We start from the raw sequence: 14,287 nt of genomic DNA, 5'->3' as shown, positions 1-14,287 counted from the left end.
TGTTTTGTCCATAAACTATTCCAAATGTTGACTCGTCACACCACAAAACACGATTCCACTGTGCTTCTGTCCATCTCAAACGAGGCCGAGCTCACAGAAGTCGGCAGCGCTTCTGGACAGTGTTGATGTATGGCTTCTGCTTTGCATAGTAAAGACTTAACTTGCATCTGTGGATGCAGTGACAAAGGGAGTTGACTGACAAAGGTTTACCAAAGTATTCCCGAGCCCATGTCAGGAAATCCATTACAGACTCATGACGGTTTTTGAGACAGTGAGGTCTGAGGGATCGGAGATCACGCACAGTCAGAAGTGGATTTTGGGTGCATCCTTGCTCTTGAAGGACTAGGCCTTTTTTGGAGGCTCCTAATAAACTATGATTAGATGATTGCCTTGCGTGTTTCACATGACCTTCTTATTTCAAGTTGTCACATTGCTATTAGTGCTAAATTGCCCCGTCCCAACTTTTTTGGAATGTGTTGCATGCATCAATTTCAAAATAAATGTTTATCTTCAAAAAAACTGTGCAGTTGATTAGGTAAAACCTCAAATACCTTGTCTTTATACGTTTTTGTTTAAATACAAGTCAAAGTAAATTTACAAATCACTCCTTTTTGTTTTTATTAACATTTTCCATACTGTCCCAACTTTTTCGGAATTGGGGTTGTACATCTAGATGTGTTAAATAACATAAAACATAGAACCTTTTGTATCAGACCACCCAATTTTTAGGTGAGCAAAAGTATAGGAACAGATAAGTCTTGAAGTAAATTACTCTTAATATTTGTTTGCATATTCCTTGCTTGCAATAACTGCATCAAGCCTGCGACTCATTGGCATCACCAAATTGCTGGTTTCTTCTTTTGTGATACTTTTCCAGGATTTTAGCATAGCCTCTTTTGATTGATGTCTGTTTTGGGGGCTTTTTCTCTTCAGTCTTCTCTTCAGGAGGTTAAATGCTGCTCAATTGGGTTAAAGTCTGGTGGTTGACTTGGCCAGTTTAAAACCTTCCACTTCCCCCCCAAAAAAAGTCCTTTGTTGAGCTGGCAGTGTGTTTTGGATCATTGTCTTGCAGCATAATAAAGTTTCTCCTGCTTAATATGGATGCATTTCTCTGTAAACTGGAAGACAAAATGCTCCTGTAAACCTGTGAATTCATTCTGTTGACACTTTCATGAGTTACATCATCAATAAAGATTAGTGAGCCTGTTCCAGAAGCAGCCATAAAAGCCCAAGCCATGACACTACCTCCACCATGTTTCACAGATGAGTTTGTATGTTTTGGATCATAAGCAGATCCTTTCTTCCTCCATACTCTGGTCTTTTCATCACTTTGGTAGAAGTTAACCTTGGTTACAGAACTTTTGTGGCTCATCTCTGTATTTCTTTTCAAAATCCAATCTGGCCTTCAGATTCTAATGATGGGTGGTTTGCATCTTGTGGTATGGCCTCTATACTGCATTTCTGCTCTTGAAATCTTCTTCGAACAGTGAATTGTCATAACTTCACCCCTGCCCTGTAGAGGTTGTTGGTGATGTCACTGACTGTTGTTTTTGCGTTTTTCGTCACAGCTCTCACTATGTTTTCTGTCATCAGCTGTTGTTGTTTTCCTTGGCCGACCCATTCTGTGTCTGTTGCTCAGTACACCAGTGGGGTCGTTCTTTTTCAGGACATTCCAAATTGTTCTTTTGGCTATGCCCAATGTTTGTGCAATGCCTCTGATTAATTTTACCCCCTTTTCTTAGCTTCAGCTTGGCTTGTTTTTCTCCCATAGACAGCTCTATGATCTTCATGTTGGTTTATCCTTTTTAACAACAAATGCTTCACATGCGAAACTGAAGGCTAGAACCTAAGAGTAGATATTTAGAGCTATTTATTGTTTAAACAAACAATCTAACAAGAAACACCTGTCAGTCACATGTTCCAATATTTTTGATTGCCTACAAATTGGATGGTCTGATACAAAATCTGCTATGTTCTATGTTGATTAACACATCTACATATAAATACCAGGAAATAGCTGATATTCTAAACTCTCTTCTCATATTTATCTTTTGATCTCAAACCCAAATGCCCTCAGTCTAGTGAAAAAAAAAACAACTGAATTGGCCTTGCCATTCCAATAGTTGTGGAGGAGACTGTATAAGCTAGGTGCACCTAACATAGTGACTACCAGGTATTACATTTACATTTACATTTATTCATTTAGCAGACGCTTTTATCCAAAGCGACTTACAAATGAGAAAATACAAGCAAGTATATATTGAGCAAACTAATAGTTGAGAATCTGACCTTGTGGTTTAACATGATTTAGTTGCTTTTATATTTTTTAATCATTCTCTATTCAATTTGCCTAGGTGAGCAACATGGATGCACATTTAAACAAAACAACAACATAAAAACACATGAAAAGGTGACCAATTCAGTTGCTCAGTTGGCATCTATCAGTGATGTACTAAATGGTTACAATTAGTTTCTTTAGAGAAGGCACAGAAATATCTAAACGCTTGATAACAGGAACTTACAACTTTTCCAACCAATGGCTTGATTGGGCTGGTACCTCGTAGATACACCTACTATACCTTTAGTATGTGCCTTTTACCTTTAAAACTTCGCTCGAAAAGCTAATTACAGTCCGATTGTGTACCTTAAATATTTTCAAAGTTAAACTAAAGGTTTCTAGACAAAGTAAACATTTCCAAAGACAGAAAAAGATAACGGTAGCAATTCCAGCGACAAGGAAAGAAAGGTATACTTTAGTAGCCTTTTTTCTTCTTCTTTCTAAGCGTGCATAACACTGTCATTTATGACTAAACAACACTTCATTTCTATTGACATTATCTTAGTTCTGTGACTATGTTTACTTTGCACGGTCTCTAGAATTGGTCCTTTTTGAGTGATTACACGCATCAAGAAAGAAACGTGAAAGGCTGGACTAGAAATGGTATCAAACTTGTGCTTTAACAGTGGCTTTGTAGTAAATAAGACTTAAGTAGATTAGCACCGTGTCTGAATAAGACAATACACAGTCTACTTGAATAAATGAAACGAGTCACCATTGATAGCCTATATCAACTGTTTGTACAAGCAAAACACCACGACCACACCAGCTACTGTATACAGTGAGTTACTAACTATAGCTAACTGACCTAATCACCATTTACTCATACTCATCACCTCATCTCGCCTTTTGTTTAGTTAGCTATAAACTGTGGGCTTGTTAATGAGATGAGGAGAGAGAGAGAGAGAGAGAGAGAGAGAAACGAGATTACAGGCTAGATAGCAAAGTGTTGATAAAGAGAGCAACGAGGAATGAGAGACAGGGAAACAGTGCATGGAAAAACTCGAATAGACGTTTAACACGACTTTTTTTTTTTTTTTTTACCACTAAAGTCGTCACCAAGTCGTATCACCTCAGTATAACATAGCAGAATAGTGCGTTTGTATTTATATAAAATATAATAATGCTGGCTGTTTGACATTGTCACTGCCTGTCTTCTTCAAGCGAATGAGGCGCCTCCATGTCGTTGCTGTTCACACCGAATGAACGTTTCCTCCATAACATAACACAACACAACATAACACAACACAACACAACACAACCAACGAGCAAAACGAGCTGCTTGTGTTGTTATGTAGTGTGAGGTGTAATAACCGAGACATTAGGATGTTTGGATTAATGTATGTTTCGGATGGGCGTTGAAATGTTAAACGCTCTCTGTGTGGCTGTGTATCGCTGCCTCTCAAGTGCGCGGCCAATAGCGGCTGGCGATACAAAACACACATTCACTTACTCTGTGTACAGTAGCAAAAGAAAGAAAGAAAGAAAGAAAAAAAGAAAAAGTGAACAGAGAGATACATATTGTCGGAAGCGTGACAGAGGTGTCCGACGAGACATTCGCAGCAACACTGTGTCCGCCGAGTCACTTTAAAGTGCCCTGGCTGTTTCAGGTAAGCGCCCGAGAGCACTATCACAAACACTCCAGTGACCATTTCTCTCATACAACACCCAGGAAGCATTACTCTCTCTCTCACACACACACACTCACACTCACACACCTCAGTGGTCTGCTGCTTCAATGCAATTCTGTATTTAGATATCTGTGACATTTCTGTCAAATGCGAAAAGTTGACGCTAGGCCGACATGATGATGCTACTTAATAAGTGGCTAGGCCAGTCAACAGAACACAAAGCTACAGTATATGCACATCACCACAGAGCACACACACATCCACTAACACACACTACTACTACTCAAGGCAGTTAGTGGGGACGCAGTTAGGGGGGAGGGCTGGAGAAAAACTGTCGGAGTGAATCGAAAGTACTGCTACAGCGACTCGTTTAGAGGATTACACACTGTTTCTGTTCACTTTTTGTCGACTTCGGGGGCAGACTGCAGCGTTATACGGCGACGTCCATCCGGTAGAGGAAAAGCAGCAGGCGCTTGAAGTGTGTGTGTGTGTGTGTGTGAGAGTGTGTGTGTGTGTGTGTGTGTGAGAGAGAGAGAGAGAGAGTGTGTGTGTGTGCCTGCGCCTGCCTGCTCTACTGTACGGCCAGTGCAGAAGGATGTGTCAGTAAGTTTAAGGTGGACGGAGGTTGGAATGACAAGGCCTTGGTGTTTGGGCTCGCCTTCATGGGGTAAGTTTCCGTTTTTCGACGCCGTCATGACAGAAAACTCGGATGTATTTTCCTCCTAAACAGCGTCAGTGCGGATTTATCGGCAGCTCGCGGCTGTTCGGTGCGAAATTTCGTGTCAGTTTTGTTGCACCGTGCGGAGAGAGAGAGAGAGAGAGAGAGAGAGCTTCACGACTTAACACCATTTCCTCCAGTACAGCGGCTCCAACCGCACAACAAATTGCGTTTCGCTGGTTTGGCACTCTCAACACACACATATCTACACAAAAAAGAAGCAAAATCGCAATCGGAGCTTGTGTTTATGTGTGTGAAACCGAGCGTGCATGAAATAAACACAGGGGACAACATGTACGACACAAGCCGAGAACCAGCTTATTTGCTCTCATCAGAGGCTCAGAGCCATAGAACTGGGCACTTCCCCTCATCAAATCGGCAGCTTACACACACACACACACACACACGAAATGCAAGCGAGCCGGCGAACACGCGTGTCCTAATCATCAAAACGGCCAATCGAGCAAAAAGTTCGAGTTGCAAAAGTGACACGATGTCGAGGCAGAAGTAAGCAGGGCTTTATTTGTATTTATTTCTTTTTTTCACTCGAGATCTGCTCATGACACGTTCGTTGAGCAAAGCAGCAGTTCGCATCAGTGAGCTAAGCTAGCTAGCGAGCTACTTTTATTTGCTGGAACTCAGTTGGAGAGACCTGTCGAGGCCGCCTTGTCAGAAAAGTCTTCACTGAAAACTCCTTTTAAGTAACAAAACCAGCGGCTCGAGGGAGCTCTGTGAATTTGTTTGGTTTCTTTGCCCCTGTGAGGAGTTTGACAGGAGTGAGATTTCTGCTTCGATTTCCCTAAAGCAAGATGGACTCTCTCTCTCTCTCTCTCTCTCTCTCTCTCGTCTGTCTTGTCAGACCCCAGATCGACATTTTGCACCGAGATGTAAAGCTGAGCACGCTTTGACTGTCCTAAATAACGACTCTTGTGTGGAAATCGAGCAAATGATATGGGTGGTACGTGGGGCGTTTAATAGACTACTTGATTGATCCGCTGATCTCGAGGGCACTCGGCTTGCACCGGCGTCTACCTGCAAAACTAAACACTCGTTCATCAGAACCAGGTTTCTCCGATCACGTATCGAGCAGGTTAGGAACCGATTCCGGGATTCGGCATCGGTACCTTTATGATTCATCGACAATAAATGAACAAGCCACCTATAGTTAGTAGCTTGATCGCAGCACGTCTCTCTCTTTCTCTTTCACTCACTCACTCACTCACATACACACACACACAGGTGAAATGTCCTCTTAAAATGTCACTGACCAACACTGTGTGCTGCATGAGGCTGTAGTTCCTGCATTGAGTACGAGGTGTGTGTGTGTGTGTGTGTGTGTGTGTGTGTTTTTGTAGGTCACCATCATCGCATGTCACAGCCTGACTGACAGATCCATCTTCATCTTTCAAATCCAGCATTTCCATAGTCTGTGATTAAGTAAGTACACCTTCAGATCACGCCATGTTCCGGTTTCAAACTCGCACACCACGCAGGCTCTTTATACCGCTTCACTCAGTACGTTTACATGGACAACAATAATCCGATATTAACCTGATTAAGACGATACTCTGATTAAGAAACTAGCATGTAAACAGCGATTATTGATTACCTTAATCCGGCTAAAGTCATACTTGAAGTAAGCACAAATCGAATTAAGACGTGGAGTATTTGTATTTTAGTCGCATTATGGAAGTGCGTTATAGACACGTACACACTTAATCACACTATTAACGTCGTGTGGGAGTTTTTGCCACATTTTGCGACAGGACACATACACACGGCAGTGCTCAACCGTTTGACGGCAAACGAGAACACGGCTGCGTCCTAAACCACGCACTTACCTACTACATAGTAGGAGAAACACATGTATTACAGCTATTATATAGTAGGTAAGTACGCGGTTTCGGACGCAGCCCACGGTTTCAAGCAGTCGTCTGCTAGCACATACAGCATGAGAAATAATTAACTGCACTTGAAGCGTTCGTAAAATAAAAAATGAAACACCCAAAACTGTATACGGTACCATAACGAAGACGAACTGTATGTCGATACGTGAAATTCTGGAGGGAACGTCGGACGGCGTGGCGTGGAGACGTAATGACGTGTGCCGTTAATCAATCTATGTTCTGTAACATGTAAAACCTGAACATGAAAGGAATATTCTAAAAGCAACTCATGTAAACACCTTAATCACAATATTGTCTTATTCAGAATAAGGTCCATAATTAGATTAACTGCTGTCCATGTAAACGTAGTCACTGAATCGTCACACCACCGGTATATGTCCAGCCTGGCCGCAGGTCACCTCATCATTACCGTACGTCATGATCATACACTCATACCTAACCTGCTCAGGAATAGACAGGAATTATTATAGTCGGGTGGAAAAATGGAAAAGATTCGTGGTAAGATATCTGCACAAAACAATAACAAGAATATCAGTCTATTCTAGTGTCTGTTTTTTTTTCTTTTTGAAAGAAGTCCAAGCTGCAACAGTGTATTAGATTATATTTTAGAAGATTACAACATAGGAAAAAAAAACAAAAACAATTTTCTTTGAAAATTAGAGAAATCTCTTTGAAAAGTCGTTGTTGCATAGTCCAAAAGACTGGAAATAACATTTTGTGTGATCTTGTCTCTTATATGATAATGGTAACAGTATAGCAACTGGAGATGTAATTATCACTGTATAACTGTCATACAGATATGCTGTCACACCCCTGTTGCTATATTAGCTAAACACACAGTACATTCAGCACATCAGAAACAGCTGCATGCTACTATTTTTGACGATATCTTACTGTTCAAAGTCAATTAGGACAGATTAAGATTGAGTAATTCTTTAATCTTATATGATAATATTGTCCAAATGCTGAAATGACTACAAGGCCCAGGCAGAACTCGACCGATGAGCAGTCCCTCCAGGATTTTGTGATCGCAGAAATGAACGCAAAATCAAGGAAATTCCACAGTATTCACAGCAACTTGCAATTTTTCAAAATTACAGCAGATTTTCCACAGATTTGGGCCGAGTCACGTCATGCGACGTCATCACAACACGCATTCAGCCAAAGCCCGCTTCGATTTACATTCGTAAAACATGAGTAAAAACAGGTCTCATTTACCAACAAACATCATTGCAAAAGACCGCGCAAAACAATTTCATGCAATTTCACCAATTCAAGTATTTTTCCTCAAGAAAGCCCAAAAATCTCTGCAGATTGCAGCACAAATTTTGAAAAAAGCTGTGGCATAATCGAGCATTTTTGATCAAAACAATCACACAAAAAAACCTCTGCAAATCTTGTATGGATTGAAATGAAATGACGGTGGAATCAGGATTACTATTTTTACATGCATTATTATTTCTGTTAACACTTTAAACACTCTGACTTGCATTCCTCAGTCTACACACTTTTATTTAGCTATAGTTACAGAATAATTCATAGTAATAATGAGTCTTTATTGGTCACAGGACAGTTAAATTATCCCTGCATGTTAAGAAGTTGGGATCAGAGCACAGGGTCTTCCATGATACAGCGCCCCTGGAGCAGAGAGGGTTAAGGACCTTGCTCAAGGGCCCAACAGTGGCAGCTTGAACAGGGGGCTTGAACCCCCAACCTTCTGATCAGTAACCCAGATCCTGACAGTGCTAGGGCTTGAACCCTGACTTTCCGATCAGTAACCCAGATCCTAAGCCACCACTGCCCCATCACTAAGTAATATGCATATTATATATATTTAATAATTCAGGAGTTACATGCAAATCCCTAAAATACCCTTCAGAACTATTTTAGTTGTACTCATCTTTTTTTTTTGGAAGAATACTTTCACAAACAAAACTTAAGACACCTGACCATCACACCTACATGAGCTTTTTGGGCATCCCATTTCAAAACCATGGGCATTAATATGGATTTGCTACAACTTTGCAGTTATAACAGCCTCCACACTTTTGGGAAGGCTACAAGATTTTGGAGTGTGTCTGCAGAGTTTCTGCCTATTCAGTCATTTGCGTGGTCGCGCTCTGATGTAGGTCGAGAAGGTCTGGTTCCCAATCGATGTTCCAGTTCATCCCAAAGGTGTTAAGTGGGGTTGAGGTTGGGCCTCTGTGCAGGCCAGAGTTCTTCCACACCAAACACGTCAAACCATGACTTTATGGACCTCATCTTGTGCACAGGTGCATTGTCATGTCTTCGTCGTATGCTGTAGCATTAACATTACCCTTGACTGGAACTAAGGGGCCGAGCCCAAACCCTGAAAAACAGCCCCAGACCGTTATACTTCCACCAAACTTTAATGTTGGCACTATGCAATCTGGTAGGAAGAAAGGAAGATTTATCCTTCAGACTGCCAGATAGTGAAGCGTAATTCATCACTCCAGAGAACATGTTTCCACTGCTCCAGAGTCCAGTGGGGGCGTGCTTTATACCACTCCAGCTGATGCTTAGCATTGCACATAGTGGAATCTTGTGTGCAGATTCTTGGCCATGGAAACCCATTTCATGAAGCTCCCGATGCATAGTTATCGTGCCGATGTTGCTTACAGAGGGTGTTTGGAACTCTGTAGTGAGTGATGCAATACTTGATAGTTGAATGTTTTTATGCGCTACACGTTTCAGCATTCGCCGTCACCGCTCTGTGAGTTTGTGTGGTTTGCTGCTTCATGGTTGAGCTCCTGTTACTCCTCGACACTCCCATTCCACAATACTAGCACTAACAGGTGATGGGGCAGATCTAGCAGGGCAGAAATTTCACAAACTGACTTGTGGCAGAGGTTGTATTCTGTGACTGTGCCATGTTTAGAGTCACTCAGGTCTTCAGTATGACTCATTCTACTGCCAGTGTTTGTCTATGGAGATTGCATGGCTATGTGCTTGATTTTATGCACCTATTAGCTGTGGCTATGACTGAAACACCTGAACCCAGTAATTAGGAGGGGTGTCCACATATTTTTGAGCCTATAGCATATCTCATAGACACAATGGGAGCTGAAAGGTTTGAATTATCAGTCATGGTTGCCCCGTTAAAGGAAATGCATCACCTTGATACTGTATTTCGGATATGTGAATTACAATACACAACCCCAATTCCGAAAAAGTTAGGACAGTATGGAAAATGTTAATAAAAACAAAAAGGAGTAATTTGTAAATGTACTTTGACTTGTATTTAAACAAAAACGTATGAAGACAAGGTATTTGATGGTTTACATAATCAGCTGCATAGTTTTTTGAAGATACACATTTATTTTGAAATTTATGCAGGCAACACGTTCCGAAAAAGTTGGGACTGGACAATTTAGCACTATTAGCAATGTGACAAGTTGAAATAAGAAGGTGATGTTAAACAGGTGAGGCAATCGTCTAATCATAGTATATAAGTTGCCTCCAAAACAGGCCTAGTCCTTCAAGAGCAAGGATGGGTCGAGGCTCGCCAATCTGCCAACAGATGAGTCAGTAAATAATCCAACACTTTGAGAGCAACATTCCCCAAAGACAAATCGGTAGGATTTTGGGCATTTCACCTTCTACAGCGCACAATATAATTAAAAGATTAAAGGAATCTGGTCAAATCTCTGTGCATAAAGGGCTAGGCCGAAAACCACTTCTGAATGCGCATGATCTCCGATCCCGCAGACGTCACTGTCTTAAACACTGTCTTAAAAACATAATGGATATCCTGTCATGGGCTCGGGAATACTTTGGTAATCCTTTGTCAGTCAACACCATTCGCCGCTGCATCCACAGATGCAAGTTAAGGCTTTACTATGCAAAGCAGAAGCCATACATCAACACTGTCCAGAAGTGCTGCCAACCTTTCTGGGCTCGGTCTCATCAGAAATGGACAGTAGCACAGTGGAATCGTGTTTTGTGGTCTGACGAGTCAACATTTCAAATAGTTTTTGGACAAAACAACCGTCGTGTTCTCCGGGCCAAAGAGGAAAAGGACCATCCAAGCTGTTATCAGCGTCAGGTCCAAAAGCCAGTGTCTGTCATGGTATGGGGGTGTGTCAGTGCCCATGACATGGGTAACTTAAACATCTGTGAGGGCACCATTAATGCAGAAAGATATGCTGCCATCTAGAGCAGGACAAACCCAAACCACATTCTGCCCAGATTAAATAGAGAGTGTAAGCAGAGAGTGCAGGTGCTAGCATGGCGCATTATGAAGTGTAAAATAAGGCAACGAAGGCCCTGTACAGTTGCGCAGCTGAAGAAATGCATAATGAATGAATGATGGAAAATTCCGCTTGCAAAAACTTAACCAGCTGGTGTCTTCAATGCCCAAACGCTTAATAAGTGTTATTAAAAGAAAAGGTGATGTTACACATCGACTGTTCCAACTTTTTTAGAGTGTGTTGCAGTCATCAGATTTGAAATGAATGTATATTTAAAAAAAAAAATGTAATTCACAAAGTAAAACATCAAATAATGTGTTAATAATGTGTTTTCAACATAGTACAGGGTGAATTGAATTTTCAAAGGACGTTTTGTGTGTATTCTTGCATTTTCCATACTGTCCCATGTTTTTCGGATTTGGGGTTGTATAATGTATATGCAAAATAAAACTATATATATATATGTTATTACTGTTATATAACAGCAGCACTGTTTCTTACTAGGGGAGACAAGGAAGAGAAATGAATCTTAATCTCAGTTTACAATGGCTTTATTAAATCTTTATTAAATAATTTGACTTGTTATAACTAAATTAAAATCATCCAATAACAAAACGTAGGCTTTATTGTTGCAACATTATAAAAAGTTTGTATTTTCCTAATAACGACATGCTTGTTATTGTAAAGATAGGCAGAGCATCAAAAATAGTTACTAACGTAAACGTACCATGACCAAGAAAAAATTACCCGTGTAAAAATAAAAGTTCTCATCTAAATATCAACTTTAGAAAGAGTAAGAATGTGTATATAGTTAAAAATAACTACTAGCATACAGTGGTGCTTGAAAGTTTGTGAACCCTTTAGAATTTTCAATGTATCTGCGTAAATATGACCTAAAACATCATTAGATTTTCACACAAGTCCTAAAAGTAGATAAAGCAAACCCAATTAAACAAATGAGACAAAAATATTATACTTGGTCATTTATTTATTGAGGAAAATTATCCAATATTACATATCTGTAAGTGGTAAAAGTATGTGAACCTCTAGGATTATCAGTTTAATTTGAAGGTGAAATTAGAGTCAGGTGTTTTCAACCAATGGGATGACAGTCAGGTGTGAGTGAGCACTCTGTTTTATTTAAAGAACAGGGATGTGTCAAAGTCTGATCTTCACAACACATGTTTGTGGAAGTGTATCATGGATGAACACAGGAGATTTCACAGGACCTCAGAAAAAGAGTTGTTGATGCTCATCAGGCTGGAAAAGGTTACAAATCCATCTCTAAATAGTTTGGACTCCACCAATCCACAGTCAGACAGATTGTGTAGAAATGGAGAAAATTCAAGACCATTGTTACCCTCCCCTGGAGTGGTCGATCAACAAAGATCACTCTAAGAGCAAGACATGTAATAGTCTGTGAGGTCATAAAGGAGCCAGTGTAACATTTAAGCAACTGAAGGCCTCTCTAATGTGACTAATGTTAATGTTCATGAGTCCACCATCAGGAGAACACTGAACAACAATGGTATGCATGGCAGGGTTGTAAGAAGAAAGCCACTGCTCTCCAAAAAGAACATTGCTGCCCCTCTGAAGTTTGCTAAAGATCACATGGACAAGCCAGAAGGCTATTGGAAGTATTTTGGTGAACGGATTAGACAAAATAGAGTTTTTGGTTTAAATGAGAAGCGTTATGTTTAGAGAAAGAAAAACACTGCATTCCAGCATAAGAACCTTATCCCATCTGTGAAAGGTAGTATCATGGTTTGGGCCTGTTTTGCTGCATCTGGGCCTGGACGGCTTTCCATCACTGATGGAACAAAGAGTTCTGAATTATACCAGCGAATTCTAAAGGAAAATGTCAGGATATCTGTTCGTGATCTGAATCTCAAGAGAAAGTGGGTCATGCAGCAAGTCAGTGACCTTAAGCACACAAGTTGTTCTACCAAAGAATGGTTAAAAAAGAATAAAGTTAATGTTTTGGAATGGCCAAGTCAAAGTCCTGACCTTAATCCAATAGAAATGATCTGAAGCAAGCAGTTCATGTGAGGAAACCCACCAACATCCCAGAGTTGAAGCTGTTCTGTACTGAGGAATGGGCTAAAATTCCTCCAAGCCGATGTGCAGGACTAATAAACAGTTACTGAAAACATTTAGTTGCAGTTGTTGCTGCACAAGGGGGTCACACCAGATACTGAAAGCAAAGGTTCACATACTTTTGCCACTTACAGATATGTAACATTGGATCATTTTCCTCAATAATAAAATGACCAAGTATAATATTTTTGTCTCATTTGTTTAATTGGGTTCTCTTTATCAACTTTTAGGACTTATGTGATAACCTAGTGATGTTTTAGGTCATATTTATGCAGATATATAGAAAATTCTAAAGGGTTCACATACTTTCAAGCACCACTGTAGCTGTTAAGGCCTATTTATACTTCTGCATTAATTCGTATTTGTGTGCTAATGCAGACAGGGGAAACATGGGTTTCTCCTACAGTTCTCCCTCAAGCTAAAGACATGTTGTGCGGTGCCAGGCATCGGGTGAAAGCTGATGGAAGACGGAAACAGTTTGATGACGGATTGTGACATTTTTTATCTGTGGGTGTAATCAAATTCAGATTAATATTAATATTACTGTTTAAATCACCGTAAATACTGTTCAGAGTACATCTGAAGGGTAAATGAGAAAATGCTAAACAACGAACAGTTCAATTTCCCCTTGTTGCCTCCGTACTTTCCGTCTTATATAGACAAGCTCGTGCTTCCTGAAAGTGTAGTCCGTTTAAAAACATTAAAACAGCTCGCAACAGTAGCAGATGAAAAACACTCTGTACAAACCTTAGTTTGAAGATATTCACTCTGTCAGTTTCTCTGACTACATGAAATGTTCAGCAAGGATTTTTCATAATCAGGTATTCACGACAGCCGTAAACTCAAGGTACAGTAAATAAGGCTTTATCTTGGAGACATTACTTTGACATAGCTTGCTTTTTCGGGGTACTTTGCTCATTGTTGGTATAAATAATTTTCCAGGCTAAATGGCCAGGAAATGTATTTCAAACATCTAGAGACACGGAAGCAGAAAATTCTGTCTCGGTCTGTAAACCTTGTTGTATTTTATCAGGTGCTCTAGAAAATGGGAATGGAAAAAGGAATGTAACTTTAAGAATACCTTTAACCACAACTCATATCTTATTTAAAGCTTATTTAAATACCAAGTATAATGCATGTAAAAAACAAAAAAACTGGTATATTGCATGAGCAATGAAGCTAATTAATCCAACAGTTGATTACACCAGCTGCTGGTGCGTAAACAGCAATTTCAACAAGTCAGGTGTACGATTTATCTTAAGTACAGTTTGAGGTGTAATGCTAGGTTAGAGTTAGATGATATGCATCTAGAGGTGACAGTGTCTTTTTAAAACCCTTATGAGTGACACCGTTTCACCTGAGAGTAGAGTGGAGTATCTTTTTTT

General features: G+C 40.2%; 1 protein-coding gene across 5 annotated transcripts in view; it reads left to right on the top strand.

The window, feature by feature from the left end:
* The first annotated feature begins 3,236 nt into the window (after positions 1–3,236).
* The window catches only part of LOC128620369 (HMG box transcription factor BBX), a 51,773-nt gene continuing 40,722 nt past the window's right edge, over positions 3,237–14,287 (top strand). For 3 of the 5 annotated variants that reach the window (XM_053645306.1, XM_053645305.1, XM_053645302.1), the window contains exons 1-2: positions 3,237–3,948; positions 6,043–6,124. The gene's annotated coding sequence lies outside the window, so the exon portion shown is untranslated. Of the gene's footprint in view, positions 3,949–4,089; positions 4,637–4,874; positions 5,195–6,042; positions 6,125–14,287 lie in introns of those variants that run through there. The other 2 variants (XM_053645303.1, XM_053645304.1) reach the window with 2 other exon arrangements.

This window comes from Ictalurus furcatus, chromosome 16, assembly GCF_023375685.1.
Source record: "Ictalurus furcatus strain D&B chromosome 16, Billie_1.0, whole genome shotgun sequence".
Taxonomy (NCBI): domain Eukaryota; kingdom Metazoa; phylum Chordata; class Actinopteri; order Siluriformes; family Ictaluridae; genus Ictalurus; species Ictalurus furcatus.
This window is presented reverse-complemented; position numbering and strand designations above follow the sequence as displayed.